General features: G+C 42.9%; 1 protein-coding gene across 1 annotated transcript in view; it reads right to left on the reverse strand.

The window, feature by feature from the left end:
* The window catches only part of TAFA5 (TAFA chemokine like family member 5), a 620,084-nt gene that overhangs the window by 263,449 nt on the left and 339,373 nt on the right, over positions 1–17,262 (reverse strand). The window lies entirely within an intron of this gene.

The following is a 17,262-nucleotide window of genomic DNA, read 5'->3' on the forward strand; positions in this document are numbered from 1 at the left end:
GCTTCAGCATTCAACCATCGCACACAACAACCGCAGCAACGCCGCCCACCACCACCCTCCGCGCCTGGACTCCGATCAGCACCGATGACACCGTCCGCATGATGAACTCCATCCACTCCGGATCTCCGACCGACCCCTGCCCTCACCACGTCTTCAACAAGGCCGACGCTGTCATCGCACCCCACCTGCGGGACATCGTCAACACCTCCTTCGACACCGCCACCTTCCCGGAGAGCTGGAAGCACGCCGAACTCAGCGCTCTACTAAAGAAACCAACAGCGGACCCCACCGAACTCAAGAACTACCGCCCCATCTCGCTCCTCCCGTTTCCAGCCAAAGTCATCGAGAAGACCGTCAACAAACAGCTGGCCGCCTTCCTCGAGACGAATGGATCCCTCGACCCCTCACAGTCTGGCTTCCGAGCCAACCACAGCACCGAGACCGCCCTCATCGCTGCCACCGATGACATCCGAGCCCTGATGGACAACGGAGAAACAGCGGCCCTCATCCTCCTAGACCTCTCCGCGGCATTCGACACTGTCTGCCACCGCACCCTAGTGCAGCGCCTCAGCAACGTCGGAATTCAGGAGAAGGCACTGGAATGGATCGTCTCCTTCCTCGACGGAAGAACACAGAGAGTCCGTCTACCACTGTACAAGTCAGAGGCCACCGAAGTCATCTGCGGCGTCCCTCAAGGATCCTCGCTGAGCCCCACCCTCTTCAACGTCTACATGAGCCCCCTCGCGCCCATCGCACGCCAACACAACCTGAACATCATCTCCTACGCCGATGACACCCAGCTGATCCTCTCACTGACCAACGACCCCGCAGCTTCCAGAGCCAACCTTCATGAAGGGATGAAAGATGTAGCCAAGTGGATGACGACCAGCCGCCTGAAACTGAACTCAGACAAGATGGAAGTCCTCATCCTGGGCTCTTCGCCCTCCGCCTGGGATGACTCCTGGTGGCCCCCCGCCCTGGGCACCGCACCCACACCGACAGACCACGCACGCAACCTGGGCTTCATCCTGGACTCCTCCCTCTCCATGACCAGACAAGTCAACGCCGTCTCCTCGTCATGCTTCAACATCCTGCGCATGCTACGGAAGATCTTCCGGTGGATCCCCACCGAGACCAGGAAGACGGTCACCCAGGCCCTCGTCACCAGCCGACTGGACTACGGCAACGCCCTCTACGCCGGAACCACCGCCAAGCTCCAGAAGAGACTCCAGCGGATCCAGAACGCCTCAGCCAGACTCATCCTCGACATCCCCCGACGCAGCCACATCTCCGGACATCTGAGAGACCTGCACTGGCTCCCCGTCAACAAGAGAATCACCTTCCGTCTCCTCACCAACGCACACAAAGCCCTACACGATCAAGGCCCGAGCTACCTCAACAACCGCATCAACTGCTACGCTCCCAAACGCCACCTCCGATCAGCCAGTCACGCCCTCGCCGCCGTCCCCCGCATCCGAAGAACGACAACAGGAGGAAGGTCCTTCTCCCACCTGGTCGCCAAGACCTGGAACTCCCTCCCGACCGACCTGCGCCTGACCCAAGACCACCTCTCCTTCAGGAAGAAGCTCAAGACCTGGCTGTTCGAGCAGTAGCAGCACCCCTCCCCCCCCAAGCGCCTTGAGACCCTCCGGGTAAGTAGTGCGCTCTATAAATGTCCTTGATTGATTGATTGAAGATGCCTTTAAATAAAATATTATTTTTTTTAAATGTTTGTTTAAAAGTTGCTAGTGGTCCCCTGGACCATTGCCTACCCCTGAATAAACTTGTTCTACATTTACAAAGCGAAAAAACACTCTTCCATCACAAAACATTGACACATCCCAATCAGATTCCGTATTTGGAAGGGAAGTCGACAACACACCCCTTCCAAATAGTGAACTGGTACCGGGATCACAGGCACATTTTAGGAGTCAGTAAGCCGTTATCCTCTTCTAAAATATGATTATGTTTAGGAAAAAGGTTTGCTGTCTGCCAGGTTTGGCTCAAAGACGGCAGATACCTTTACTACAAGGTCCTGCTGAATCTATTTTCAGTGCAGCAAAAACCTCTGATTGGGAAGAATCTGCTTTTCTTGTCCGCCCAGGGTGCGGCCTTCCTGGAAACTTGTCCCTGTCTTTCTTTCTTTCTTTCTTGCCATTCTTGGAGATGTTCCTATCTCCGGTTGCAGCAGGGGTCAGATCACCTTGAGGAGTCAGCAATCTTTTTTCTTTCTGCAGTTCAATCTTCATCCAGTGCAGTATAATCAGGCCCAGGATTGTTCTAAGGGGATGTATGACGGTACAACGCTTGCTTTCACGCTGCGTACCGTTACCACGCAGGTTTTACAACGCAAGTCGTTACAACGACTTGCGTTGGGGGACGCTGGGTAGTGAATAGTTTAATTTACTATTCCAACTCCAGTCCCCGTGGATAGTAGGGAAGGTGTTGGATAGTAAATTAAACTATTCCCTATCCTACAGCGCCCTCCAGCGCAAGTCATTGTAACAACTTGCATTGTAAAACCTGCGTGGTAATGGTACCGCGTTGTGAAAGTTTCGTTATAAAGGATGTTTCCCTTCTTAGGAGGTAGTGGTTGAGGTGTCAGATGTATCCTGTGCACTCGTTAGTGATTTGAGAAATTCTGCCACACAGTGCTAACTATTTTCTTGCAGTCGCTTCAGCACTTCCACTTAGCCATACTGAAAGGTTTCCAAGGAGCCACTTTTTCAATATGCTAAAGCCCTTCTGAAACTAAGCAGGCCTGCCTTTTCTTCAGCTCCTTAACCCCTTCGATGCTGATGACGGAACGGTTCCGTCATGAGCGTCGGTTGAGCTGTGCTGATGACGGAACCGTTCCGTCATGACTCCGCCCGCGCAAGGCGGAGTCAGCATGGGCGGGGAATTCGCGCCGCACGCATGCGGTTAACTTCATCGCCAAAAAAAGCTCTCTTCCCTCCTGACAAAGACAACAAACTGGTTCTCCACCTCACTGTTTCTGGCTACTTAGGATGGTATTGGGAACGAACAGTAAAAGCCTTCTGAGACATCTTGAAGTCAAAATAGGTCGTGCTAATGTTGCTCTTTGTTCTGACAACTCTTCCAGTCTACTACCAGTTAGCTAATCTCTGCTAAGTGGGGAAGAGTTAACACTATTCTGTCCTTCATGGGCTGAGAGACAGACCATTGCCTTGTGATCCAATGTTGTAAGCTTGCCATGCCAATTAAGTCTATTTTGGGACTGGAGGTGGGATGATTTGCCAAAATGGTTTCAGACCACTTCTGGTCAAGCAGCCTGAAATATATTTTTTATAAAAGATATTTTTTATAAAGTTATATTTCTACTTATCAAAAATCAAATGTTACCACAACATCAGATTTTATTAATTAATTTGAAGGACCAAGCTAGCATTTTCCCAGATGGAGACAGAAAATTAAATATTGTAATGATACCTGAACCTGTCCGACGGAAAATGTAGCTGGACCTACTCAGTGAAATAGCTGTTAAACCTTCAGTCACTATGAGGGCACAGTTTCTAAATATAGAGTGTACTAATTTTTCATAATGAGCAACCTACTCAGTGGGTATACAAGGTGCTCTTTAGGGGTGACATGTTCATTTGAAGAAAATAAATTCCTACATCGCAATGGCTATTCTCCTTTACATGTTTTGTTGCAGTGCTTTCACAGGGCTGCCCACCCAGAACACATGGTTACACATGGCAGACAAATACTATTGTCATATATGAAGGTGGTTTAAATACACGCCACCATCCACATATAACATTTATCCTCGCATGCCATATATGTATTTTAGCAGAAGGATCAAATGATGGACGGAATGCTGAGCAATGCAAACATTCACCCAGTCACAAAGATCTGGGTTTAATCCATCATTCTTTTGCTCACCTCGCCACACCAGTTTGGACCCAGCCATATGCAAATCAGTCTTGACCTTGTGCGCTATGGGAACAGTTGAGCCCGAACTGCCAAGCCAGGTCCTCCCTGGACCGGAAACAAGCATCCTGGGACTAGTTTTGGGCATCACCCTTTATCAGCCAGGCTAGCTTAAATCCAGTGGCTCAGTGAGCACAGGACCCAAGTCTGGGCATACCTTTCCCATTTAGGGTGACAAAAACAAAAGGAACAAAAGATAGATGGAATGCTGAGCAATGCAAACATTCACCCCAGTCACAAGGATCTGGGTTTAATCTATTATTCTTTTGCCCACCAGGCTACCCCAGTTTTGACTCAACCATATGTAATCAGTCTTGCCCCGTGCTCATAGGAACAGTCCAGCCCGAACTGCCAAGCCAGGTCCTCCCTGGACAAAGAACAAGCATCCTGGGACTGGTTTCAGTTTCGCCTTTGTCACCCCGATTGGGATGGGCATGCCCAGATGTGGGTCCTGTGCTCTCCATGCCACTGGAATCAAGCTACCTGACTGATGAGGGATGAAACTCCAAAATCGGTCCTAGGATGATTGTTTCCAGTCCAGGGAGGATCTGGCCTGGCAGTTCAGGCTGGATCGTTCCCATTGTGCACAGGGTCAAGACTGATTTTCATAATTTCTGCTCTCAAACTGGAATGGGCTGGTGAGCAAAAAAAACGCGGATTTCGGCTCAGATCTCTGTACTGAGGTGAAGGTATGACATTGTTCTGCATTCTGTTCATCAATTGTTCTTTTTGCATTTGTCACCCTGAGTGGGACGGGTATGCCCAGACGTGGGTCCCATGCTGTCCATGCCACTGGAATCAAGCTACCCTGGCTGATGAGGGTGAAACTCAGAAACCAGTCTTAGGATGCCTATTTCCAGTCCAGTGAGGACCAGGCCTGGTGGTTCGGGCTGGACTCTTCCCATTGGGCGCAGAGTCTAGATTGATTTGCATACGGCTCAGTTCAAACTGGAATGGCACGGGGAGCAAACAAAATTATGGATTTAGGCCCGAATCTCTGTACTGGGGTGAATGCATGACATTGTTCTTTATTTTGTCCATCAATTGTTCTTTTTGCATTTGTCGCCTTGAGCGGGACAGGCATGCTCAGACATTGGTCCTGTGCTCTCCATGCCACTGGAATTAAGCTATCCTGGCTAACGAGGGGTGAAACACCGAAACTGGTCCTAGGATGCTTGTTTCCAGTCCAGGGAGGATCTAGCCTGGCAGTTCAGGCAGGACTGTTCCCATTGGGCGCAGGGTCAAAACTGATTTGAATATGGCTGGATTCATACTGGAAATGCATGGGGAGCAACAAAATGGTGGATTTAGGCTCAGATCTATGTACTGGGGTGAATGTATGACATTGTTTTGCATTCTGTCAATCAATTGTTCTTTTTGCATTTGTCACGCCGAGTTGGACGGGTATGCCCAGACCTGGGTCTTTTGCTCTCCATGCCACTGAATTCAAGCTATCCTGGCTGATGAGGGGTGAAACCCTGAAACCGGTCCTAGGATGCTTGTTTCCAGTCCAAGGAGGATCTGGCCTGACAGTATGGGCTGGACTGTTCCCATTGGACGCAGGGTCAAGACTGATCTGCATATGGCTGGGTTCAAACTGGAAAGGCATGGGGAGCAAAAAGATGATGGATTTATGCTCAGATCTCTGCACTGGGGTGAATGTATGTCATTGTTCTGCATTCTGTCCGTCAATCGTACTTTTTCCATATGTGTATTTTAGGCACAATCTTCAATGGGCTTATAGAGAAGTTAATTACACTTAGCAAGAAGTTTCAACTGCACCATATATGTTTTAGAGGTGAAGCACATCCACTTTACTACTATTTGGCAGTAGTATAGTTACCGAGATCAAAACACAGCAATTTGAAACAGGCAAAAATAGAGAGATCACAACAAAAAATATGTCATTCCTTACAGGGCACTGTCATTTTTGTTTTTACAAATGTTTTGTCAATAGCTCATTACTATTCTCATGTTATTCAACTTTTAGATATATTTGTGAGCCAACTGAAAAATCATATGGGAGTACATAATATTGCACTATAGGAGTACTTCTTTATGTACTTCAAAGTTACTTTGTGAGTCGTCCCAAAAGAACTGCCACTATGCCTATATAATTTACTGAAATCATCAGGATACTTAGCATAAAATATGTAATCCGCAAATATGAAATATCTTCAAGGTATGTAATCAATGATTATTGCAAAAGAGAGAGAGTATATGCTTGTTATTGTAAAGTTATTTAAGGTATATTTTACGATCCATTACTCTTGCTGGACAATTGCTGTAAAAATATTTATACAGTTTGAATGAGAAGCACTGCAATTGATGACCCAAATAGATGATATTGATAAAAGATAATTGTGCACAATATTGAAACTATGGAATTAATTCATAGCCGTGAATCAGTTACTTGCTTACACACTGATATAAATTCCCAAGATGTTTGTGAGATAATAATTCGTTTTTACTACTCTTTTCAAAGTAAATGATATTTTCCTGAGCAATTTTTAATGTAATAAAATATTACACAATTAATATAAAAAACGGTTGTACTTATTTTTTGCCCAAGGAAAGATGAATGCCAGAGTTAGCAGAGCCATGTTTAAAAACTGTAGCCAGAATGTCATACATATGTCTATGTAAGGGATGCGTAACCCACCACACTATACCCAATGATGTATATTATTTGCATGGACCTTACTTCAAAATAGTGTACATAACTATTATAGAATATTTAAATATTTTCAATATATCTTTGGAATCGAGAGACATGCATTAGTATATTAACACAGCTCCTTGGAAACATTGGTTTCTCCAAGCCAATCACTACTAATGCGATGGTCGGTACATTAACAGATGCTGCCAATAATCTCTGAGGACCCCCGAGTACATTAAAATGACTTGGCAATGCATCACACAAGCCTACTTTGCAATTAACTTACAGTTTGCAAGATATAACTTCATTACTATGGATTAGCCAAAACATCAATGCCGAAATGAATGCAAACTTGCAAAATGTGTGAGTCGCTCGATAAAATAAAAACAGCACTCTGGTGGCACAACATAAAAAGTGCTTCAAAAAGACATCTATCTCTTCAGCACCGTAGGCCAATCACTCAGTTGTATCGTCCAGTTAGGCACATTGTGGTGAAAAGCGCTATATCAGAATGTAAGCGTCACCATTCTGCAAACATGCCCAAAACCCATTTTAGGACCATGTTTTAACCTTTACTAACTGTGGTACAAACCTGATGACTCCAATCATTTAAACAGGAAAGTATCAGATTGAATACACCATTCACACTCACTCAACAATATGGGCATCCAATTGGGATAGCTACAAGAGGTCTCCTGCAACTCCCTCACTTTTTGAAACTTTCGAAATCTCTATATAGATTATAAAATAAAAATTAATCACACATACATATACTTCTTTAAATGATTGGTAGAAGTGGTGGTCTTAGTGGTGTCTTTCATGCTGTTATTGAAAGTGGTTTGTGATCAGAGGAGTATCAAGGGTACTATAGCAAGCAAAGAAAATGGATTCCATGGCACTTTGTTGTTGTAACAATGTCAGCCATATTAGGGGAGTAAGAGACCCCTGGGCCTAAGTGCCACTCCACACTCTGTACACCCCCCTATACGACTGGAGATATGTTGTTCCACGCGCCTCGAATAAAATTGGATATACTCCCATGAAGGTTTTGGCAATAGACCAAATTAACCTAAGGTAGGCGGCAATGGCTAGATAAACCTGCATAGCAGGACATCCTATTTTAGTAAGATAAAACACAAAACTAAACAATTGAAAATCGAAGTGATTTTTCTGTTTTTAAAGCAAGGACCATATGTGCTTATTTTAAAGCAAGGAGAATTTTCCACGAAAACTGAAGCTTACAAAAGTTGATGAAATATATAGTGCCATATTATAAATATGACACTCAGATAGTGAGTCCCACGAGGGTCTTTTTCTACATATGTCTACATCTGTCCTAAGGAGGGGGGGGGGGGGCGTATGAGTAAATGTGTTCTCTCAATTACATGGGGAGACGCCCATTCAGATTGTGCATATACAAAATGAACATCTGCACAGGGTATATTGCATGGCGGTCAGGGAAGCATGCGACACTCTTTCAGTGGTTCTCAGGACCACCATCAGCATGGAAAGCCGGCACTGACCTCCCTGGCACTCCTGTAAACTTGGCACCAGGTAAGCATTCCTTGAGCATTCCTTGAGTGTTCAAGCAATGGGGCTTGTCGGTGTGGACTCAGTATCTGTTTTTGTTTTTGAATCACATTTCTATAGAACTCACAAACATTCTAAGTTCAAAGCAGATTTCCCTTTTGTATCACCTTTTTGCCTAAATCTCAAAGTTAAAACTATTACCGTACTGAATACAGATTACATGCTCATAAAAAATGTATAGCCAAACAGGTTTTATGTGCATTGTGTGTGTTTCAGTCTCCCAACAATACCCACTTTGACAGCCTCATTATCAATTTCTGACAGGCCACCTGATTAGGAACAAATATCTCAGTTACCAACAATTTTACCCTGGCTGTGATTGGCACATTTTGTTTGTCATAGAGTCTAATTCTCTCTAATTTGCCTTGCACTAGCACAGCACAAACTACCTGCACAATTAGCCTTTTGTGATGACAGCAAACTGCGTGCTGGCAATAAAGCACCGCGCAATAACAGTCAACAAAGAAGAGGACGTGCTCAAACACAGCCTGACATTCAATCACAACAACCCTCAGCAGCGAAACACCAGGCAGCAGCGTGAGTCAGAGAGGAAGGGCTGGATAAACCAGCACTTCTGTGCAGCAAACCTTGCATAACTAACTACTGAATGGAGTGCGGCAGATCAAGGGTTCAGTCTTTGTATTCAGCATGGATCATAAATAGGATTTTTTTTCACAATATTCGTTTCATCCCAGGCACCTGAGAATCCTGGATATAGGCCTGTAAAATAAAAAAAAAGTCAATCATATTTCGCTGTGGCCTGTGGGAATAATAACGCGAGCTTAACATTCATGGCAATTTTCTGTTTGAGATCCTTCACAGCATAGCGGAGAGTTCACTCCACAGGAAATAAAAAATGCATACAAATCGAGCCCTCCATCCTCGCCGCATCGGTGAAGCCTTTGAGTTGGCAGCAGTGAAGTCAACTAAATCACACAAAGGTAAGAGCCGTTGATTTATTGACCTTCGGTGTATTATTATAGTTAATGTCAGGGCGATAAATAAAGAAGCAAAGGCATGTGTGCAACTTAATGTGTGACATGCAAGGCTACTTTCCCGCGGAAACCCGGGTGAAGGATGGGCATACGTGTCTTCTTTTCTAAGAAAACGGTTTAATCGTTGTTGCAACCCCAAACACACACCCGTAGCAAACCAGCGCCTTTAATGGAAAGCAGCTGCCGCATCATGGCGCATTGACTCAGAAAAAAACATAACTAGGCCTCGCCTTTAAAAACAGAAGTGAAGGCGACCCTGCTCTCCCAATAAACAGAATAAACCGGCCGACAGCGACTGTCAAATGCAAGTAAATCATTTGCTTCCCTGGATAAACATAAAGATGTTGCAGATTAGAAACGAGATTGATCTGTGAGAGAAGCCTCAATCCTTGTGGAAGGCCATCGAGATTTACTGCGCTGCGCCCCATTCTGAACCGCTGCAGCTCTGTGTGTAGGGATTCAGAGGCGCACTGTGCATGATAAGGTGTTTACAATGAAGGCACAACAGTCCGCTGATGTTTCAAATGGTATTCCGTGGATGTATTTCTTCACTCCAATTGACGTTTGAACGGAATTACTGTGGAAACGTCACGCACACATTCTGCCTTGGCAAACTGTACGCAGGGAAAACTGTACTTTTCAGAGTTTTGTAGCTTGGAAATGGGGGGAAACGCGGTGTTACCACATTATTTGGGACAAGAACGAACATCGCAGCATTATTAATTTCCCTTGTGGTACCGCTGCCTCGTTTTACCGGGGTGTTTGGAATGAGCCGGTCTAATTCCGCTCTGTGGCAAGAAAAGAATGTATATGTATGTAGTGGCATTGATAGAATGTGATTCCTATGTGACTCTTAGAGTATATCCAGTCATATCCCTTCCCTATGTATATAGAGATAACTCTAATCACTAGTATATGCAGTAGACCGCTGTGCTCTCTACCATTCCTATGTGACTCTTAGAGTATATCCAGTCATATCCCTTCCCTATGTATATAGAGATAACTCTAATCACTAGTATATGCAGTAGACCTTTGTACTATCTACCATTCCTATGTGACTCTTAGAGTATATCCATTTGTATCTCCTTGTGTGACTTTACATCTTGTACATTTGCAATTTGTATCCTTCATGTAACGCATGTAATCCTAAATCCTTATGTTTTTCAACTGGTCCATATGTAAAGCGCTCTGACACCTTCGGGTAAAGTTTGCGCTATATAAAATCGCATAAATAAACAAAAATCCATCCTTGGCGAGAGAGCTCGCTATACAACATGTTGAGGGTATGATACAAGATCAGGAAGGAAGCTGAAAATGTTGTTGATGGTAGGTCATATGCTCTTTCAAGAGGTGAGTTTATTTTTTTCTCAGTTGTGGAAGTGAAGGTAACCACTTAATGTGTGGGGGTATGTTGTGTCACAGTCCCAGTACACTACTGTAGAAGCCTCACCTTTAGTCTGCTAATGTGCTTGGTTAACAAAGACCTTCTATTGTAGGTGAAATAGGAAGATGAACTCTACGGTACTGCTCTGCATCTGTTCTGCATGTAACACAGTATATGTAACTAAGGAAGGTTTAGATGAGTCACCAATGTATATGCATCAGACATGGAGACGCATTAAGGACACTCCTGCTGGGCCAGGGTGAGGCCAGGAAAACTGTCAAGTAGGGCATTGTGAGAGAGCACCACATTTCAAATATTCAGGTTCAGAAGATGGTTTGGGGAAATATTGTTATGTTATGATAATTCAATTTATTGAACACACATATAGCACATGGTTTGCCTTGCTGCTATTCTAGGGAGTTTAAAGAAATGAACAGTGTTAATGATAAAATCAAAGGATTTGTGTTTGAGATGTGTAGTGGTGCAATTCCTTTAAGCTACTATTGAAGATTCATGCTGGTATTTTTATTTATTCAAAGATATTGGTGATAAGGATTAAACATGATTTTATGGTGTCTGCTTTCAGGTATGCAAAAGGCATCTGAACTCAAATTAAGGGGAGGCATTCTTTGAAGCAGTGCATGTCTTCAGCTGCAGAGACGATTGAATGCAGTTGTTTTATCATAGTAGTGAATCTTGTCAATGGTAAGTAATGAGAATTCCAAATGGTTTTGCATACAACTTGAATATCGCTGAGGAGGGAATGGTCACCAGTAGTTTTTGAGATCTTGAGGAGTCTAATTATGCACACAGGATGTATGACGTTATAACGCATACTATTACTCCGCAGACCATTACAACGCGACTTTTACTCCGCATACCGTTACAACGCATAGCGCCTTGGGGCGCTGGATAGTGGTAAGTATAATTTACTATTCTAACTCCAGTCCCCGTGGACCCTAGGGAAGGTGTTGGATAGTAAATTATACTTATTCCCTATCCTAGAGCGCCCCCCAGCGCAATGCGTTGTAATGGTATGCGGAGTCAAAGTCGCGTTGTAATGGTAGTGCGGAGTAAAAGATCCGTTGTAACGGGTGTATACCATGCACACACAACACAGAATGGTACTAGTGAAACCCATGCGTTTTTAGTGGGTTTTGATGAAAGTTATAAATTTGATACCTTCAAAATCACCGCCAATCCAACTAGGATAAGGAAGTAGTAGTAATCCTTGTGTGCAGTTGGATTGCTGATTTAGCAGTGCTGCAATATGGCCTGAATTCTGCTTTTTAATCTTGCTGGCAGTGATTGGTGTTAGTCTGCTCTTGAAAGTAGACGGTGCAATAAGTTTCCCTAATTTTACTGATGAATTTGAATGTAAAGGTCTATACTGAGGTTGACGTAATGTTAGAGGTCAAAGTACTGATCACTCTCAGCTTTAGTGAATCGAAGTAATGGAAGTGCCCTTTGGAGCAGATTTCATAGGCATAGGTAGGTGATGCTTTGATAGTTGGCTAGATCACCGGAGTCTAGAGTCAAAGTATGCTTTGGATTTTATAAACAGCAGGATGAATTGTGATAGCGAGTATCTTGGAAGATCCTTTTTGTGATGGAGATATATTCATTATATTAGAAAGAGGCTGCTTTGCCGGTGATGGATCTCAGAGTTGTTGTGAATGTTGTGAAAGTTCATGAATAAACCAACATTTTGGTGGTCTTATTCATTTAAGCTGTAATATCTTAAATATGTATCATAGAATTTGCCCGTCTGACCTTTAAACCATGTTTGAGCTGAGTAATAGTATTTGTAGGTGTATGTCATCAGTGACTGGTAAATGCCTCAAAAACCGAAGTGTCAATGTGTCCTAAAAGAAATAGAAGAAGAAAGATCCTAGTTTAATTATGATTAATGTCTCAGTATGCCATTTTTGGATGAATACTTTTCAATTAAAAGAGTAGAACCAAGGACCAAAGTGATGTTTCCGCAGCTCTAGCTGGAACATTTACATACTGCTGTATTGAGTACAAACATTTACTTTAATCTAGAAATCATACATGATCAACAACCCATAGGTTATATGCTTTATTGAAAATCACAGACTAATCCAGTCACTGCTGGATAAAGGGCTTAGAGAGCTACTAGTCAACAAATATGGGCATTGACAACCTCACATGGTTTATATTATCTGAAAAGTGATGAAGCATAATTTTTTTAAGCTACATATTGTGTCCTAACGTTACTCCTAACTAAAGCTTTATAATTAGAAAATGTATATAAAGAGCATTTTGGTAGAATTTGGTAGAGGTCACTATTTAAAAGTTTCCTTCAGAAGTCATGAAACAGAAAAGAGTTGCACAAAACGGAGTCAGTAACTTTTAGTTTATTTATATTTCATTGAGAGCAACTCCCATAAGTTTCAGTTTATCAAAATGAATGTTTCAAACAGAGACATTTTGTAACTTCACTTAAAGTCCCTTACTCCCTTTGTATTAATTTTATATTTACTAAGTTCTTAGGCTGACACTGTTTCAGGCTCGTACTGGATTTGAATGCGAGTGGTGCAGGCTCTGCATAAACAGGAACATGTACGGTTGTGAAGGCCCCAAAAGCTTGATTTAGAAAGCGTTGAGCCACACCAAGGGATCAGGACCCAAGGGGCACCACTTAGAGGTCAGGAGCTCACTGCAGCTGGGTCCAGGAGCTGATTAGATAGCCTCTTATATCCCTGCGGCTTAGCTCAGGAGGCCAGAAGACTAGCCCTTGGAATCACTCTGGGATTCTAGGTTCAAGATGAAGTCTAGTTATTCTTCCCCAGTGACGAGGGCAGTAGGCCAGCACAGCAGGGCAGCAATTCCTTTAGCGCAGCAGTCCAGCTTAGTGGCAGCCCTTGGAACAGCACAACAGTCCTTCTTCCAGGCAGAGTATCCACATGTCGAGAAGTGTACTGAAGAATTAGTGTCTGATGTCCAGTGCTTATACACAGCATGCCTTTGAAATGTCAGATGCCCTGCCTTCCTGGCCCTTGCCCTGTCTCCAGACTAACTACATGGGATAGGCAGCCCTTTGTGAGGAAGCAGGCACAGCCTATGAAAGTGTGTTTGGGGCTGTGCCCTGCTACTCCTTCCCACCCTGCCAGTACAGGCCCATCAAGTCACATCTAAGCTCCCATTATGTGTGGCTGTCTAGGGGAAATACAAAAAGCACAACTGTCACCAAACACCCACCCATGTGACCCAGAGACAGCCTGCAGGCACCTAATGGCCAAGGCAAAAAAATGACAACTTTCTAAATTTGTCGTTTTCAGAATTCCAATTTAAAATCCGACTTCGCCATAAGTTAGGATTTAAAATTGTGATTTCAGAGACATCAAAGAAGACCTAATTTATTCTTCCCATTTTGGAAATTATACTTATAAAATGTAATAAGGTAACTTCAATATAATCCTATGGGGAAGACTGACCTTGCAGTAGTGTAAAAACAATTTTTGAGTTTTTCACTACCAGGACATGTTAAACTCAATAGAATATACCCAACCTTTTAAATATAGTGTGCCCTGCCCTAAAGGCTGGGGAGGACCTACCCTAGGGTTGGCTTGTGTGTATTAAAAACGAAGGCTTAGGCCAGCCAAAGGTTTATTTTGCTAAGTCAAATTGGCCGTTTAAAACGGCAGAACAGGCTGAAGTGGCAGGCCTGAGACATGTTTTAAAACACTACTTTAGTGGGTGGCACAAAGAGTGCGCCAGGCCAACTTGATTTCATCTACAGGTCCTGGGTACCTGTAGTACAATTTTTTATGGTCTTACAAGTTAAGTAAATGTGCAAATTAGGTGTAAGTCAATGTTTCCATCATTGAAGGAGCGAGCACAAGGCACTGGGGGGCATATTATCGAGGACGGGCGATACATTATCGCCACTTTTATCGGCAGGAAACTGCCGATAAAGCGGCGATAATGGGCTTGATAATATGCTCTATGAATTCCTATCGAAGCCCATGTTAGCTGTGAAGACATCTAACATGGGCTTCGATAGGAATTCCATCGAGCATATTATCAAGCCCATTATCGCCGCTTTATCGGCAGTTTCCTGCCGATAAAACCGGCGATAATGTATCGCCCGTCCTTGATAATATGTCCCTATGTTCGCAATGGCAAAGTGTGCTGAGTCCTAAGGTCAGCAAAATCGAAGTCAGAAAAAAACAGGATGTCTGAAGGCAAAATGTTAGGTGGGAAACCACACCAAGGAAGCCAGGTATAACAGCTGTCCAAATTATTTCCTTTATTCAGAGAGTGTTTGGTCCAATTTCAAGATTTGTGGCTGAGACAAGACTTATACGTGGATGTAATATAGGTGGGGTCTTAGTAAAGAAGGGGTAAATATTGATCCTTGATTCTGCCTTTGGACTAAGGGATAGGGCTAAGAAAGAAGAGAACAATGGTATCCAGACTATGGCTGATTCTCTTATGGTATAAAATACGTAAACAGATGTAAACAAACATTGACAAAGCCAATAGATTTTCCTCAAGTTACTAGCACATATAAATACAGGCATTCACAAATGCTGTTTAGCCATTTAAAGCCAAACTTATTGCCTTTTCTTGAAAAAAAGAATTGATTTCTAAATGGAATGCATATTGGAGATTTACTTGCTAGAAAATAGTTCCTCAGGCAAGTAAATTGAAGTAGTACTTAGTAGGTGGAATTATACATGAAAGAGTCTACAGTATAATGTGAGAGAGAAATTCTCCTTTGGGCAAAGCGACACCCCACTGTAAGTGAATTTTAAAGAACTTGTAACAATGGGTCTTGTAGACAACTGAACTATCAAGTCAAACCTAACAAGCATTGGCATAGAGTGTCACTCTGTCTTTACTGTTGCACTGCATCGAAATGTAGGCTTTTGGTAATGATGTTTACATGCGTTGCATGCTCAAATACTGTGTATTACATCCTGCTATGTAGCCTAGGTCAGTGCTGGAGAAAACGGTTGCAAAAAAACAAAAAAGAATGGCATGCTGTAAAGATTTTGAATAGGAGATATAGAATGTATTAAGAGGAGCAGCATGCTGGTTAAGTGGATTATTCAGATATTATGGAGCCCCTCATGAATTCCGATGAATGCTCTTCCTGGAAGTCTGAATGACACCCAAAACAGCCAGTGGCATGAGGTGAGAATTTAAAACTCATTTGGATGGAGCAAATGCCACTCTATGTCTGTTTTAAAAATTGGTAACTGGTCATTGAGATATCTGAATTATTAAGCCAGATCTAAAAATGTAAGCAATGTAAGCATTGGCAAAATTGCAGTTCAGCTCTCTAAGTGTTGTCCCCCATTCCATGCTTTGGATCTGTCCATCATTCAGTCTTTTATTTAGTGCAAATATCTAAATATCTGAGTGGTGATTCATCTCTTCAAATTCAAATATAGCTGGTGAAGTATTTACGAAACAATTACGATTAGTGTAGAGATAAATTGCATGTTGCACATGAAACTTCGGCCGCGGCTGCTCTTTCACATGGATCTTCCAGATTCATATCTATGCATTTGTATTTTTGTAGGCAAGGAGGCGTGAACGCCTCTGACAGGGTGCACAGGGGAGGAAATGCATACAAAATTGAACGCACATCAAGGACAAGAGTTTCTCCTCTTCACCTTCTCTATTTGCCACTGAATCATTGCAAAATAGCACTCGATGCACCACAAATATGTCTGGATGTACACTAGGATTTATTAGGCAGGCATCTACGGCTCCGGCTACAAGAGGTAGTCAGATTGCATCTAGAGTCTACAAGCACCAAATATGGACTCAGTGGCTAGAAGTGGGGACAAACTAGTGTCTATTCAACTAGATCTTTCACCATCTTTTCACATGCGCTTAAATGAAAAGATATCTGTGATCGTATCCCTTGTCTTGCTGCACAGTAAGCATGCAGTGCAACAACTGTCTGTGGCCAGATTACAAATAAAGCATCAGTATCACGAAAAATCACATTGTCTTTTTCACTGACTTCCCAGATCAAAATGATATGTGCACTGATTCACCAGTGCAAGCAGAACATTTTGCCCTTGTCAGTTAGTGCAAATGTTATTTTTTCACTAGTCAGTCGGTGGAAATAAAGGCGCACTCCACTGACACAATACAAAATTGCCCTGCATCGGTGCAATTTATGAAGTCCAACAACTGGTAATGTCAATAAAAATGCTTTGTACAATTGTTTAGGAATAGTCTTGATACATATATGTATCTAATTGGTTAATATAACTTCAAGGAACATAGATGTGTAGTAAAGAAGAATAAGAAAAGATATGCTCCTCTGTATGCGCTTACCATTCGATATTTTGGCCGTCAATATTCTTGTACTGTGAAATTGTTAGCGTCGCTATTCAGTAGTACAACCAACAAAGCAGCATATCCGCTTGCTTTCACTTTGCAAAATGATGTGTTTGATCCATGTAAAAATTCATCTAAATTTAATTTCATAGCATGAGGAAAAATAATAGGAACCTCTGGATGTTTTCATATTACTGAAACAAAAAGTCTTTACATTTAGATGTTTTACCTAGTTGCAAAATTGAATCAGTTTTGTTTTGCTGAAATCTTATTTGATTGTGCATGAACCTCGTTGGCCACCAGCAATAAACCCAATGCATGTGCTTAATAGAAAACTCACAGATTTTTCA

Source organism: Lissotriton helveticus, chromosome 1_1 (genome assembly GCF_964261635.1).
Source record: "Lissotriton helveticus chromosome 1_1, aLisHel1.1, whole genome shotgun sequence".
NCBI classification, from domain to species: Eukaryota; Metazoa; Chordata; class Amphibia; order Caudata; family Salamandridae; genus Lissotriton; species Lissotriton helveticus.